At 40.7% G+C, this 15,558-nt stretch overlaps 1 protein-coding gene and 1 pseudogene across 17 annotated transcripts in view; one reads left to right on the top strand and one right to left on the bottom strand.

Annotated features, from left to right (window-relative positions):
- TIAM1 (TIAM Rac1 associated GEF 1) overlaps nt 1-15,558 on the bottom strand; it is a 229,617-nt gene that overhangs the window by 113,640 nt on the left and 100,419 nt on the right. The window lies entirely within an intron of this gene.
- On the top strand, nt 14,120-14,234 carry LOC133386339 (5S ribosomal RNA; annotated as a pseudogene).

The following is a 15,558-nucleotide window of genomic DNA, read 5'->3' as shown; positions in this document are numbered from 1 at the left end:
GCAAGCTTTAATAAGCCAAGAAGGGCAAGGGTTGAGAGGACACATTGCTGGCTGCATTGTTGCAAGCACTTTGTCCACGTCATCAAGCCACATCAACAGAAACCATTCCCAAGAATTTGCAGCAGACTTTTTATTCGACACCTCACTGGGGACTACAGTAGATGTGGATGGGGCATCAATACTGCTACGGAGGCGAGCAACTTTACCCTCAAAGTGTCTTGCAAACAAATAACAGTGGGCCTCCGAAGAGTCTAAAACTCCATTTCTTGGAGCTGATGTCAACAGACCTCTGACAATATGGAAACGCTCCACTGGATGGCTACTTGAGGATAAGATGTAGGCAGAGAAGTGGCCTTCTTCACTGCCCCCCCACACAGCACAGTAGGCACAGTTATGATGTTTTACTTGTGCCTGATCTGCCTCACAGCACGTCTTTCACCATTTGCGTTCTAGCCATCATCCAGCCTGTTTCTTTGCCCCTAGCTCACTGGTTTACCAAGGTGCAAACTGGACTCCACAATGTTGGAGAGGGCGCTCAGGGGCAACCGTGTTAACAGCCTGATGCGCCTCTCTGTTCCACAGCATGACAAGGGTTTCAACAGGGTCACCTGCTCTATCTACTGGGAACTCCCCCAGGTCATTCCTGTGGATTCCATTAGTCTCTGGGAGCAGACCATCTTAATCTGACCATCACTCCTACAGGGGAGGATCGGAGTCACAAGTTTAAACTTCACCAGGAAGTGGTCTGACCATGACAATGGGGTGACATCCACCCCTCCTATCTCCAGACTACCCCTTCCTCCATCTGCAGCAAAAACCAAGTCGAGGGTGTGCCCTGTCCCATGCTTTGGGCCGGTGACAACTTGAGACAGCCCCATGGTCATCATGGAGGCCATGAAGTCCCATGCCGGAACACTAGAGGCAGCTTCAGCATGGACACTGAAATCACCCAGGACTATCATTCCAGGCTCCTCCAATACCACAGCAGAGCCGGCCTCCACCAGCTCGGTCAGAGAACCTGCTGGCCAACAGGATGAAGAGTAAACTAGCAGCAACCCTAGTTTACTATCCCCTTGGCCCGACATCTGGTGCAGGCCCTCACAGCCAGCTCCAAGACAGAGTGGTTTCCTGATGACAGAGATGCTGATGTTGCACTGAGTATCCAGGTGGACAAAGCTGGGTCAGATCAACTCCTCCCAGCTCATCCAACTAGGCTCGGTAATACACACCAAACTGGCACCTTCATCCATGATCAAATAATGGATGAGAGTGATCTTATTGCATAGTGATCTGGCGTTAAACAACAGCACACACAAGCCAGTGGGCACAGCAGATGAGCAGCGAGCAACCCATCCATGAGAGGAGTGGGAGCGAGGAACAAGGCATAGATAGCCTTGCCCTCGTCTTCTATGGTAGTTCACCACCTCCCCATGGCTATACTTCCCTCTACCCACGATCACTGAAATTGGGGTGGCTTATGGGGTGGGAGATGGTTTTAGAGCAACAGTAACTACTTCTGAAGATTACAATGTTGTTGCAATAAGCTCTTCCATACTAGTGGCTCAGTTCTGATGAAACCCCAAGCTACGATTTGGCACCAAGTGAAAAGGTCCCAAGCAAATTTATTTATTATTGCATTTATTATTGCATTTATATCCCACCTTTTCTCCAAGGAGCTCCAAATATATTTTCCCCTTCCCCCCTTGTGTGCTATACTATGAGTCCCTTGCTCCATGGAAATATAACCATAGTTTGAAGGTTCAGATATAATGGCAAACTATGGTTTGTCACAAACCAAGTAAAGGAATCTCAGCATGCAACAAGAGGAGGAAGAGGAGAAGGAGTATGCATATCAAAGGCTCATTCAGATACTGCTACTCCAGAGTTCAGTGTTACATCTGAACCAAGACAATGTTTAGCAAATAAGAAGAAAGTTCTTACAGCACAATCCTAAACATTTTATCTTGGAAGGACAGAGTTCAGTTGGTGCTCACTCTTGTAAGCATGCATAAGACTGAAGGCACAATTTACATTTTCTTCTAGTAATACTGTTCCCTTTCTGTGAAGGCTTGTTCACATCAAAGTCACTGACACAACCATCTTGTGGTGCGTGTTCAAGGCTTTGGATCTTCAAATCATAACAAAATTATTTTGAACAAAGAAGACACTCAGGAGGATGTAGATTACTCGCCACTCCAGTTTTTGTCTTTGTCTTGTTGCTGTTTCTGTATAGCTTGCTTTTGTTGGATTTTATTTTAAATTGTTGCAAGGTGCTCTGAGCACTGTGCATACAGTGGAAGAGTGAAATATAAATGCTTCTACATACATTAACTGAATAAATAAAATGTAATTCCCAGTTTGGAAATGGTGGTGTTTGGCTCTCAGGACAGGTCCCTTGAGATAGCTATTATTATTCTGTAAATAGTTCCTAGCAATCAATTAAACATGCCTGAAAAAGAGCATAACCTCAGAGCTAAAATTTCTGTGGGCAACTTGCTTTTCTGTCAGCAACCAAACTTCTGCTTCACAAGCTGGGTCACGTCACTTCACCTGGGCTAACAAAAGGCCTCTAAGAAACACCAGTGTCAAAAGGGAAGTTTTGCTGCAGGAGTTCCTAGCAAGAAATTTATTTATTTATTTATTATTTTATTTATATCCCGCCCTTCCTCCCAGCAGGAGCCCAGGGTGGCAAACAAAAACACTAAAAACACTTTAAAACATCATAAAAACAGACCTTAAAATACATTAAAACAAAAGAACTTTAAAAAAATGTTTTTAAAAAATCTTAAATAAAAAGGGTTAAAAAAAAACCCATATTGTTTAGAAAAAAAGAAAGGGCTGAAAGACAGTCACCCAATGCTATTCTCTGAGAGCGACCTTGGAGATTGGATTGGAAACACTGTAAAACAGTGCCTCCAATACCCATCTCACTAAGTCGGCCCAGAAGGATACCATGGTCAATGGTATCAAAAGCCGCTGAGAGATCATGTAAGAAGAACAGGGTCGCGTCCTTCTCCTGATAAAGGTCATCCATCAGGGCAACCAAGGCCGATTCAGTCCCACAACCAGGTCTGAACCCAACTATGCCGCAAAATAACCAATTCTGGTGGGTAAGGAAAAACCTCTCGCAACAGGGATGGAGTGGACCCACTGGAGCAACATTCCAATTAGACCAAGCAGCTGAGTTCCTAGGAGAGAGATTTAGTATGACAATTCGCAATTCCATTTAGCTAAAGGGCAACTTTGCTCAGGGGCTGTGCTATATCTTCCCCCTGCCCCCACTTTCAAAAGCGAGTGACACCAGTTTACATCACAAGAGGGGCCTTTAGATATTTCCAGGGACCACCAGAAAAAAGCCTTTCTTGATTTCAAGTTAGGGCTTGGCCATAGGAAGCTTTCTCCCCTCATGAGGAATGCACAGTGGTGACTCACTCAGAATCTCGATGTCATTTCAGAAACATAGATGCTTCCCCTCAATTTTCCCCCAATTCCCAAAATGTAAAATGCAGCAGTTTGCTAGAGAAAATGTTCTATTTCTTTTTCCAACCAAGGATGCCCATGACTGCAAGTGCTGCTTCCACATGATGTCAAGATCATATGGATCCTGTTGTACTAGGTACGTACATCATTTGCAGTCTCCAAAACACTGCTTCCTGCTGTGGAAATACTTTGGATTGTCTTCAAGTTGATCCCAACTTATGGTGACCCTATGAATAGGGTTTTCATGGTAAACGGTATTCAGAGGTAGCTTACCATTGCCTTCCTCTGAGGCTGAGAGGCAGTGACTGGCCCAAGATCACCCAGTGAGCTTCATGGCTGTGTGGGGATTTGAACCCTGGTCTCCCAGGTCCTAGTCCAACACTCTAACCCAGCCTTTCCCAACTAGTGGGCCACCAGATGTTGTTGGGCCACAATTCCCATCTTTCCTGACCATTGGCAATGCTGGCTGAGGTTGATGGAAGTTGTGGTCCAACAACATCTGGTGGCCCACAAGTTGGGAAAGGCTGCTCTAACCACTACACCACACTTAAAAAAAATATTTGATCTCTCTCCATCCTACACACACAATTCTCAGACAAAAAGTTCCCAGTTGTATTACCCCAGCACAAGCACCCACTTTGCCAGATTAAAAATAAAATAAAATTAGAAGGCTAGAAGCAGCAATTGCATGTTATTTAATAAGCTACCTTCTTCTTTTTCCCTCTCTCTCCCTGTATGCTTGCTTCCCCCCCCCCCAAAAAAAAGCTTTGGTGCATATATGTAACTTGCTTGTTGTTTGCTTGTTTAGAGCAGTGAAAGGTGAGCTTTAGGAAGCTCAGCTAGGCTCCTTAAAACAAGGCAACTGCCCCTACAATCCCTCATGCTAGGATGGTTTTTTTAGCACTGGATCTGACTAGACCTAAGAAAGAAAGTGGTTCTTTTCAGCCATCTTGAGAAGCTGTGGGATGGTAACACATTTTGGAATGCTGTTGTGTGGGAATAGAAGCTACATCTGATTTTAAAAAGTCACACGAAAATATTAAGCTGCAAAATTGGTATCATTTGTGGTTGAAACATACGGCTGAAGTGTTTGAGCTCACGGCAAACTATTATTCTTGGTAAATGCATGCAAAGAGAATCTGTGTGAAGATCCTTATTATAAGTATGTCAGTGCAAATGATTGCTTATATAAATCTAGCAAATGTCTGGGTATCCAAGTCCAAAGGAGACATACAACACCAAGTTATTTACACCTTCCTCTTGCCCCAACCCTTTTATAAATTGTGCTCATGGGTTTTTCACAAGGAATTGGTTTTTAAAAGCTGCCCACTGCAACACAGATGGGCACATATGCCAAGCATCATACAAAGATTTGAACTGTGGACAAAAGAAAGCAGGGCGAGGTGGGAAGGAGTTCTTTTAGAGATATTCCATAGAAAAATAAAATGCAGCCATAGTTCCCAGACATAGTTGTCTTTTTAAGGAACTTTCACAAACAAAGCAGCAGATAAACCTGCCAAATAAATTATTCCTCCAGCATGAACATCAATCCTACACAAATCTATAAATAGAAATATAATTATCCCTCTCAAAAGACCTTGTATCTCTATGTAAGTGACAGGTCACATCCTCCAAACAACAATTAAAACTAGCAAAATCAGAAACAGGAATTAATAACAGCCTATAAAGAGGGACGCATACAAGAAGGCACCACAGGAGGGAAAAACCCTCTGAAGAAATGCTCTTTTGGGTATGTGTTTCTGTGTAAAAATGATACCAGATTCTAAGAGGATATATTGATGAAGGGTGCAAGGGAAGGGGGAACTCCAGAGACAAACATTACAAAACATGGAAAGCAATGCAGCAGTAGAAAAATGTGAAGTGCAGTAACACTGGGTACTTTGAATCCAACCAGTGGTTCAAAATGCAAAACAGGCCTTCTGAATAGTAATGAACACCATGGTCACTAGCTATCATGGCTATGTTCTACCTCCAGTGTCAGAGGCAATATTGTTCTGAATACCAGTTGCTGAGAATCACAAGCGGGGAGAGCAGACAGGCATCTGGCTGACTGCTGTGAAGACAGGATGCTGTACTAGACGGGCATTTGGGCTCATCCAGCAGGGCTCTTCTTATGTTCTTTATGAAAAATCAAGCACAAAGTTCTGTCATACAGTTTTGCAGTAGTATAGAAGCAGTACAAAAGCTTGATGAGATTTTTTTTTTAAAAAAGTGTATCAGAACGTTGGCAAGGGGAAAGCAACAGATTATATTTGTTTTTAGAAGAGAGGTACCAGGGTCTCAGCCCTTAAGTACAAGCTCTGCTATCTAAGAAGCCCTCCTCCTTAAGTGCTTGTAGACAAGGTTGCAGTTCCCCAGTAATATGGGAAAGATGCTCTGATTCTTATTTACTTTGTGTAATCTGTTGCTTTAAATAAGGGGGAATGGTCACAGATGGGAGTAGGTAGTGCTAAATGAGCATCATTAAATGCAGGTGGCGGAGCAGGGGTAGAAGGCAACAGTATCTGCAACTGATTTTTCCCCCTACTGACTCCACTGCTCTACAAGAAAATAGACAGCCTCAATATGTTCTCTAGCTCCCCCTCACAGAATGAGTCTTTACTGGGCTAGGAATCAGATAACTGTCTCCTACTAATTGGCAGCACTGAAGATCAATACAGAAAGCCCTCTCTTTGTCCTGCCCTAATAGGGCTCATGGGAACCTCCACTGTCTGAGGTCCAAAATACTAGATTTAGACCCAGGTGAGTCCCAGAAAGAAGAATGGTATAGGAGAGCAATGTGCCACATAGTACTTTCACTGCCCTGAAACAAATTCTGACAAACTGAAAAAGGTTTGATAGCTGAACATTATTTCCACAGACACCAACATTTCTATCATTAAATGTTCTGAATGCTTGGCACTTGGACATGCATGCTTATGCAAAAAGCAATGTAGCTCAAAAAGAGTCCCCAAAAGAAAAGTCCTTCAGGGTTTATCTTTCTCTGCCCTTAATATTAAGGTATAAGAAAAACTATGAGAAACCATGTTGTATACCAATTTCAGGGAAGCAGACAGCAGTGCATTAAAAGAAGGAGCAAGTGCTGGGGTTATCAGTCAAAGGAGAGGTTTTGTTTTTGCCCTGGAGCCTCAATGTGATCAACATGGATATTGGCATCTGCACTGCAAGGTTCAGAATTCCAGACCCTTGTTTTTTTTTCAATTAGCACAATCCTACTCTTGTCCTTTTTGCTCTCAAGAGTTCTAAAAATTTTCACTTTCAGGTATTATTCACTTGGAACAACAACTGTTCTTGGGAATGTACTAAGTGTTATGAAAAACATTCACAAACCACTTTGTGCTGGAATCCTGCCATTATTTTAATTCATCTAAGCCAATTCTGTGAAAAGCACAGTGTAGTTTATGTGTGGTGTTTCCTAAATGTCTGAACTGTTCGTGAAGAGTTTAATTATGAATTTCATGCATCGGTTTTCTGAGATGGCCAGCAGGTAATAAGAAAACTCTGTTTGCTCAAATCTCTAAAATATGGTGCATGGTGCTGCTGCAGAAGACAATGGTCATGAGGGTGTCTTGTGGAACTTTCACTGGAATGGATGAGACAGCTCTTATTTCTTTCAGTGGGGCTTCCACAGGAGAATGTTCAGAAAGTATTCTGAACAGGAGTGTTCAGAATACAAGACTATTTAAAAAGAGTCTTGTACAGTAGGGCCCCGCTTCCCGGCGCTTCGCTTCCTGGTGTTCTGCTAATGTGGCGGCTTTCATTCCCCGTTTTAAAGCCGATTTTGCAGCATTTTGCAGCATTTTCGTGTCATTTTCATGCAACTCGCCCCATTATACTCAATGGTGTTCCACTTTATGGTGAGTTCCACTTTAAGGCAGGGTTCCGGAACGGAACCTGCCGTATAAGCGAGGCCCGCCTGTATTCTGAATAATCCTTGTATATGCAATATACAATTCTTTTCTTTTGAGAGAACCAAATACATAGTGCGCAGACTTTAACTGAACCAACGGATGAACACTTAGCATACCAATTCTAATTACATTTATTTGGAAGCAAGGCTTGCCTAAAACAAGGGAAAATTCTTACTCTTCCATACAGAAAAAAGCATACAAGCTACCTTTAAAAAAATCAATGGTTATTAGCCGTAATATCACTAAACACAAGGATTGCACACACAATATGTGTACTTCACTGTGTGTATATGTGAATGGAATGTATGGTTAGTCACAACTTCCCAGCATGTGCACACCTAGCAAGATGCGTGTGAACAATCATAACATTCAGTCTTTATGGCCACAGTTAATTTTCTATAAAGGAAATGTTTTCGGCATAGGAATTTTATCATATCTGAATCAGATCTTAGTTCCATAAAGGTTAATGTAGCTTTCACATAAGTCTCTTCAGCTCTCCAAGAGTTGGGTTACTTGAAAAATGCATGGTATGATGCAGCCAGAGTAAAGCACTTTATAGTCCTATCAATTTCAGTGAAAAAGCTGGGAATGTTGAAATGTATTTATCATCAAAGCTGAGGTTGCAAAAAGGGTTATCTTATTCAAACACTGAAGTTTCCACAAGATAGATGTTTTAAATTGAGCATAGTTTTACTATGACAAAGTCTGATTACCAAATGTGAAGAAAAAACCCACATTCAGGCATTTCTGGAGTCTTGAATAGGTGGGATCAACAATTTCAACCTATTCCATCTGATTAACAGACTCAGTGATTGTGCCCACCTTTTCTTTACCTCCTGCAGCTACATCAAAACAGTATTTCTACTACATGGCAACAAGATCTCTGTACCAGTTTGCCTTTTAATACTAAATAGAACCATTAAAATAAACAAGTAACACTAAATGTAACCACTAAAACAAATGGCAATAAAGCAAACTGAATAGCTGCATCATAACAGTATACAGTAGGGCCCCGCTTATATGGCGGGTTCCATTCCAGACTCCCGCCATAAAGAGGAAAACGCCGTAAAACAGAACCCCATTGTTAATGGGCCGTGTTGCGCGAAAACGGAGCAAAACGGCGCAAAAGGGGGAAAAAACCCTTTAAAATTGAAAATGAAAGTTCCGCTGCATCAGCGGAACGCCGTAATGCGGGGCCCTACTGTACTCTATACTACAAAGTATAGAACACTTGTGTAACTTTACAATATTGTAATGTGTTATCTTGATTAATAATCCAACTTTAAGAATATTGCCAGTTTACATTTTATGTGAGAAGTAACTGAGAACACACAGAAGTAGCATGTCACTCTGAAAAGTAACTAATCATCATCTAAAATATGAAGGTGCCACAATATATTTGGTAGTCTTTAAGGTGAAATGAAAAATGGACTGCCTTCAAGTCGATTCTGACTTATGGCCAACCCTATGAATAGGGTTTTCATGGTAAGGGATGTTCAGAGGGGGTTTACCATTGCCTCCCTCTGAGGATGAGAGGCAGGGACTGGCCCAAAGTCACCCAGTGAGCTTCATGGCTGTGTGAGGATTCAAACCCTGGTCTCCCAGGTCATAGTCCAGCACCTTAACTACTACCACAAGACATTTTGTTAATTCTGCTGCAGCAAATGAATATGGCTGCGTCTCTGATATTTTTAGATGAAGTGTATTGAACCAAAAAGACAACCATCAATTGGAGTTACACAACAACCATTTCACCTGTGCCTAACAAGTTACTTGCAAATTATGCAGTACAGTTTAGAACAGGACTGGCTTCCTGGAATTTATGCAAAGTACACAAACAAATGGGATGAACGCAACAAGTCATTGCAGTATCCTTTTTCATTCATTATAGAGTTAAGTGTACAAACTGAGCTGGTAGGTTGCAGAATAATACTTGATTATTTTGCACACTGGATAAAACCTACAATTTGATGTGGATGCTAGAACACCCTGTAGGATAGCCTATATACAAAGTCCCAATTGTTTTGTATTCTATGTCTATTATGTTATCTTTTTACAGTATGTTGTTTATTATATTACTAGGTTGTAAATCACCCTGTTGCCTTTTGACAAAGGCAATATATACATTTCAAAAACAAATAAATAAAAATCTATAAATCCAACTCTGCTAAGTCTCATCTTTTAAACGTATAGAGAAAAAGAAAAAATGATAGTGAATAGCAATGGGGTTGGTAACTCCTGATAACAGTGTGTATATATATATATATATATATATATATATATATTGGGGGGAAGCAAGTTACAAGAATGATCCTCCTCTATCAATCTGTAAAGACCGGGGAGAGTTCAGAGATGGCCTTCTAAACTATGAGTTCAGATGAGAATTCCAAACTCAACTGTTTTTTTAAACACATACACACATGGATACATTTCTGCACTCTTGCTTTCATTTCAAACTGTGTAACACATCCAAGAAATCCCACACCACCAGTAGGTGACATTTATAAAACTCTAATTAACTACTGGTATTTGTACAGAGCTCAGAATAGCTAGTGATAAAGTCACTGGTTGTAGTTTCTTGAGACTTTGTGGGGGTGGTCTGAAGAACAAAAGATGAAGTTCTAATATCCCACTTCACATTATTACAATGCAGAAAGATTAAGAGAGTCCTTTGCATAAATAAATTTGTTCATAAGAATGTATCCAAGGGTTTATCGCTAATCACCCCAATTATTTACAACAGTGGGAGAAAGGATGTAGTGCAAGTTCCTTTACATGCATGTATCCCTTTGGTGCAAAATTCTTTATACATTTGCTTCTCTTCACTGAAATCAATCAATAAGCTATATTGTGTCATCTGTTCATCATAGCACATTTATGATCTAGACCAGGGTTACTGGCTCTGATCCAGTGCTGAATTAGGGTCTAACTATATGTAACACACACGTACATGTCATGGAGCTAGCCCCAAATGTTATTCTTCCCTGGCTCCATTTTTTATTTTTTTAGAAACACTGTTCTGGGAAGAGAAGGAAGGGTGCTTATCCTTTTCATCACTGCTGTTCCTCGACTCAAAACAGTACTCCACTTTCTTCAGGCCTGGCAGGAACTCTGTGGGGGAGGGGGTGAATCTATGGGGGGACAATTTTGCAAGGAGAAACAGAAAGTGGTGAAAATGTTATGACTTCCCTTTCCCCCTAGATTTCTCTGCCCAATATTGCCTCTTTCCAAAGATATTTTTCTCTTTAAAAAAAACACACCAGAACTGCATCAGGATTCCATTACATGTTTGTACATAATATATAGTTAGAGCTTACATGCTTTTAAGTCCCATTCGTTTCAATCTTACTTAAGCCTGGATGGAGATTTGTGGCCTCTGATTTCAGTCAGCCCTGCCATCAAAAAGGCAGTGTGGGATCTAAAGCTTGACAGAAACAAGTGGGCCTCGCACAGGTGGAGATGTTTAAAGATTACACATCCTAAATGAATGAACGACAGAGCACCAGACAAGCAAAATACTCTCTCTGACATGGTACATTGCTGACCTAACAAGAAACTATTATCAGACAGATGTTTTACTGGTTTCAAAAGAAGCTGAATGCCTGACAGTGCCTGATGAAAATCTGATTTTTAAACCTATGTATCTTATCTATATATCTGCTGTGGGAATGATCAAGGAACTCTATTACCATCTTTTATATAGGCTGTAACATGCCTAAACAAAACCATATACAGGAACGTTGACTGCAAACTCTGATGCATTTTCCCAATGCTTACCTAAAGCAACACTGCTAAATAATAATAAGATGTCTACAAACTTAGCAAGAGACTTAGTATTTCTACACAAAACACCTCCTTCAGGCAGCATATGAATGCTTCAAATTAAAAAAGATAGTTACTTGCAAATTCTGGTTTTGCATCCATTTATGCACATGTGGGTATATTCATAAAGGTATTCAAGTATCTTCTGCTTCGTACGTCATAGTAAACTTTTATTATGTCACATAATATTTTTATCCATGGCCGGTTGATAGACATTTCTCCTCTGCAGCCCTTTCTCAACTTATGGCAAACATTTGTCTGGGAATTAGAGCTGAAGGAGTGGGCGCAGGGGAGACAGGGAAGGGTTAAGAAAGAACCTCTTGCCTATCTGACAGCCTCTATGATCTGTACCTCTCTCTCACTGCTTTGTCAGCTCTGCTCCCAGACTCAGGTCTGCCTATAAACATCTTGTTTCATCCCTTAACTCCAAGGCCGACATTACTTTCTAGACATATTCCTACATGAAAAGCTGTTGCAAGCTAGGCCACAACGAATCTATAAGCACAGTAGTATGAGTTCAGAGTAATTTTGCTCTTAGCATTATTTGAAATGGGCAAATATTAACAAAAAGAAAAACAGTGCTCATAACCCTCAGTAATTACAAGGCTGTTTGCAGATTAGTTAGCATTCTGATCTGTTTAACAAAGGCAGGCATCAATAGATATGAGCCAAGATACTCCAGGGCAACTCTAAAATACAAACTACCAAAATCAAATCCTGTTACTACTTTAACTACTGAGTTGTAAATGAAGGGCTGCAAGGAGCAGCATATGAAGGTCAAAACATTCCCACAGCAATTTATGAGCAGTAAGGCACCCTAAGATTACTTTGAATGATCATGAGCATGCCCCTGGAGGTTAAAAACACAAGGTTTGTAATGAAAAATGACCCTCTAAACTTAGCTAATTAAACTGCATTTTAAAAAAATTAAATGCCAATATCATACAATCTATGGCTGTCAATGATCTCCTACTAAATTATTGGTGAGGTGAATTAACATGCAACAAATATTGATTAGCACCATCGTTAGTCCTTAGCACCATTATAGTAACTGGACAGCAGACTAAGCAAACACACATGTCACCTGGTCACAGTGTTCCCCACTAGAATAAGATATACTGAATTTATTTTTAATTATTTCTAAGTTTGCATTGTTGTTTGTTGTTATGTGCCTTCAAGTTGATTACGACTTTATGGCAACCCTATGAATCAGGAACCTCCAAAAGAATATGTCATGAGCGTTCAGATCTTGTAAGTTCAGGTCTGTGGCTACCTTTATAGAATCAATCCATCTCTTGTTTGGCCTTCCTCTTTTTCTACTCCCTTCTGTTTTTCCCAGGAGAGCCAGTGTGGTGTAGTGGTTAAGGTGCTGGACTACGACCTGGAAGACCAGGATTTGAATCCCCACACAGCCATGAAGCTCACTTGGTGACCTTGGGCCAGTCACGGCCTCTCAGCCTCAGAGAAAGGCAATGGTAAACCACCTCTGAATACCGTTTATCATGAAAACCCTATTCTAAGGGTCGCCATAAGTCGGGATTGACTTGAAGGCAGTCTATTTCCATTTCTGTTTTTCCCAGCATAATTGCCTTTTCTAGTGAATCATGTCTTCTCATTATGTGTTCACAGTATGATAATCTCAGTTTCATCATTTTAGCTTCTAGTTAGTTCTGGTTTAATGTGTTATAACATCCCAAAATTTGTCTTTTTTGCAGTCCATGGTATGCACAAAGGTCTCCTCTGACACCACATTTCAAATGAGTTGATTTTTCTCTTAACCCCTTTTTTCACTGTCCAACTTTCACATCCATACATAGAGATCAGGAATGCCATGGTCTGAATGATCTTCACTTTAGTGCTCAGTGATACATCTTTGCATTTGAGGGCCTTTTCTAGTTCTCTCATAGCTGCCCTCACCAGTCCTAGCCTTCTTCTGATTTCTTGACTCTTGTCTCCATTTTGGTTAATGACTGTGCCAAGGTATTGATAATCCTTGACAAGTTCAAGGTCCTCGTTGTCAACTTTAAAGTTACATAAATCTTCTGTTGTCATTACATATAATAGCAAATGCAGATTTTCTGCAAATCTGTGTCCTTTGGGGAGGAAGGCTTCAACTCTGCTTGAAGAGGGAAATATGTATTGCATTTATTATAGTTTCCAGGACTCCTCACCCAGATGACAAATCTCCTTTCTACCTCTTGTTACCCTTTTATAATATAATATTGGAAGATTCAGGAGAGACAAGAAAAGGTATCCTTTACAAAGCTCATAATTAAACTAAAGGAAGCCACAAACCTGAACTTACAAGATCTGAACAGGGTGGTTCATGACAGATGCTCTTGGAGGTCGCTGATTCATAGGGTCACCATAAGTCGCAGTCGACTTGGAGGCACATAACAACAACAACAAGGGTACCAATGGCTGCTAGCCATGATGGCTCCATGTTACCTCCAGTATCAGAGGCGGTATGTCTTTGAATACCAATTGCAAAGAAGGACAAGTGGGGACAGTGCTGTTACTCTCATGTCCTGCTTGTGAGCTTCCTATAGGTGTCTAGTGGCTGCTATGAGAACACGATGCTGGACGCTGAGGGCCTTTGGTCCAACCCAGCATGGTTGTTCTATTCTTGGGATTGTAATTTGTTTTATACTGTTTCAATGTTACATCTTAAACTGCTGTTACGTGCCCAGGGTCCTCAGGGTGAAGGGCGGGTAATAAACCAAATAAATAAATAATAATAATTGATGTTCCTAAGCTTTCCATTATCCTCCTCCTCAATGACTGAAACCCCAAAAGAATGATATATTGGTCAAACGTTTTGCTCTAATTTTAGTTACAGTTCTTTCTCATCACTTCTACTTATTGTAACAGATACTGAAAATGTATCTTAATTACTACCCTGAACATGCCTGATCTCGTCTGATCTCAGAAGCTAAGCAGGGCCAGGCCTGGTTAGTACTTGGATGGGAGACTGCCTGGGAATACCGGGTGCCATAGGCTTAAAGGCAATGGTAAACTACCTCTGAATACCTCTTACCATGAAATCCCTATTAATATATTTTTAAAAAAGATTCATAGGGTCGCTGTAAGTTGTAATCAAGTTGAAGGCATATAACAACAACTGACTGAAAAAACAACTACAGTATGCATACAACATGAACAGGAAAGCTGAAATCACTCTGGAGAGGGGGAAAGAGAGTGTATGTTCTAAATGGCAAAGTATGGTATGCAGAGAGTCAGTAGTCCACATCATCTTACTTGCACAAAGGAGCAATACAAATACAAACTGGCTTTGGAGCCATATGTCAGATAGCTCCTTCTGGCCCTTCATGGGTTACAGGCTAAGGGATAACTTCTGAGGCTTGGATCCTTTTCTATCTGTAAAGGCTCTCTGTGTGATCAGGATTCTATATTGCATGAAGTGCCTACAAGAATTCAAAAGACTCCCCTCTTCAGACATTATCCCTCAGCATGTGAGGGGCTGGGGAAAGCCACATGACCTCAGGGGCAGAATTACACATGAAGCCACCCAGTTCCTTTGTGTCTGTGCTGCTCCTTTACACAAGTAACATGTGAAGAGGGCTAGGGTTACATCTGCAGCCGATTACAATCTCTGGAGTTTTATGGATGGAAAATTCAGGTCTAAAGGTTCTGAGGAGTCAATCACTTTATCCATTCTGCTATTCCAGCTGTAAATGGCAACAGAAGTGACCTTCCTTGATAAATTGGAAGGATTAAGGAAATGCTTCAGCGCTCTTGAACTTTAGGGATAGGGAAAGCTGCAAAACTGGAACCAACAGATGGCCGTGTTTAGAACAAAGCAGCTGAAAAATACTGTCGGCACCTTACAGTTGTTTTGTTTTATTTTAAATATTTGATAGTTATGGAGACATTACATTTAGTAATAGTCAAGCAAAAAAGTATTTAAAAATCACAAAAAGTTTAGACTAAAATGTATGAATAAATTCTGCAGTACCTTTAAAATGAATATTTCTAATTAAATGGATATTAACTCACATTGTGCATACTTGTTCTCACTTGTTTTGAGCTGCAGTTGCATATGAATTGTGAAATCATTTCAAGATCATATATGGGAAACAAGTTATAAATGGAACCAAATAAATATAAAGATTAAAATACTGAACTATTGCCTCTTCTCCTGTCTTCATATCCTCTCCCCCCATCACCTCCCCCCCAAAGAAAAACCTCTTAGCAACTGTTTTTGAAGCTTCCAAAAGAAGTCAAGCTTTGTGGGCTAATGTGTCATCACTAGCTAGCAGTTTAGTGGTGCTTTCGGTCTTTGTGGTTTCTGGTTTAATTACAT

Source organism: Rhineura floridana, chromosome 5 (assembly GCF_030035675.1).
Source record: "Rhineura floridana isolate rRhiFlo1 chromosome 5, rRhiFlo1.hap2, whole genome shotgun sequence".
NCBI lineage: Eukaryota > Metazoa > Chordata > Lepidosauria > Squamata > Rhineuridae > Rhineura > Rhineura floridana.
The sequence above is the reverse complement of the archived record's forward strand: the minus strand, read 5'-3'. Positions and strand labels throughout refer to the sequence as shown.